Source organism: Centruroides sculpturatus, unplaced genomic scaffold, assembly GCF_000671375.1.
Source record: "Centruroides sculpturatus isolate CEXI.00-Female unplaced genomic scaffold, Cexi_2.0 scaffold1515, whole genome shotgun sequence".
NCBI lineage: Eukaryota > Metazoa > Arthropoda > Arachnida > Scorpiones > Buthidae > Centruroides > Centruroides sculpturatus.
Genome location: NW_019385688.1, coordinates 3061 through 4081, shown reverse-complemented (window position 1 = coordinate 4081; position 1021 = coordinate 3061).

Here is a 1021-nt window from a genome sequence, read left to right as displayed (position 1 = left end):
TTATGAATCGCGCACATTTTCTTCTGATTTGCCTTTCGGTTTAATTGTTAGAAAGATTATTTCAACTTTAATTATAAATTAGTCCAAAAATAAAATGTGCGGATATAATATTTAAACTGAGACACGTAATCAATCAATATAAATTCAAAAAGTTTTATTAAGTAAAAGTTTATATACACGTTTAATTGTTCAACATAATTATAATTGTGGCTTAGACATATGCTAACTGAGATATTTCCCTTTTGTTTTTATTCGGGTGTCCAGTGTTGACACTCACGTTGCTGGCGAAAATCCATTATTTTCCGGTCAGAATTTCATCCTCAGATGAGAGATTTCAAACGACCGAAGACGTTGCTAAGTTGTCGCCGTCGACTTTAATTAACTGAAGTGGAAGAACACGTCCCTCGTAAGCGATGACGAAGGACATGTATCATTCCGAGAACCGTCAGCAGGAAAGGGAAGACGCCAAATCGCCACAAAATGTCAAATCCGATGAATGAAGTCGTGTTCGGTCATTAGGTCATAGCCAGGTAAAAGTTCACATCCGGGTAAAAAAGTCAAAATCGGGAGAAAAGTCACATCCGGGTAAAAAAGTCACAATCGGGGAAAGTGTCACATCCGGTAAGAAGACCTTGAAGATTTATTTCTTCCAGAAGAAGAAGATCTTCTTCAACCAAGGCTTCTTTTTCCTCTTTTTCAGGATCGATTTACACTCCTCTTGCAGTCCTTCCTCGCGTGCCTGTCTCTGCACCGACCATTCTGGAACTTCTGGATATCTCTGTTCCAGGTAATCGATGACAGACGACGTGCTCTCATCGGGAATGATGACAATCACCCGTTTCTTGTCGGGTTCACCAGATTTGTCCTTCGCACCCTCCAGCACTTCTTTCGGACGCACGCGAATCACTGGAATTGAAGAGGAAGACGATCCTGATGTCGAGGTGCTCTCCTCTGGACTATCTCCTTCAGAGGTATTCCACTTTTTCAACGCTTTGAAATTATCCATTCTGCAAGCGAAAAA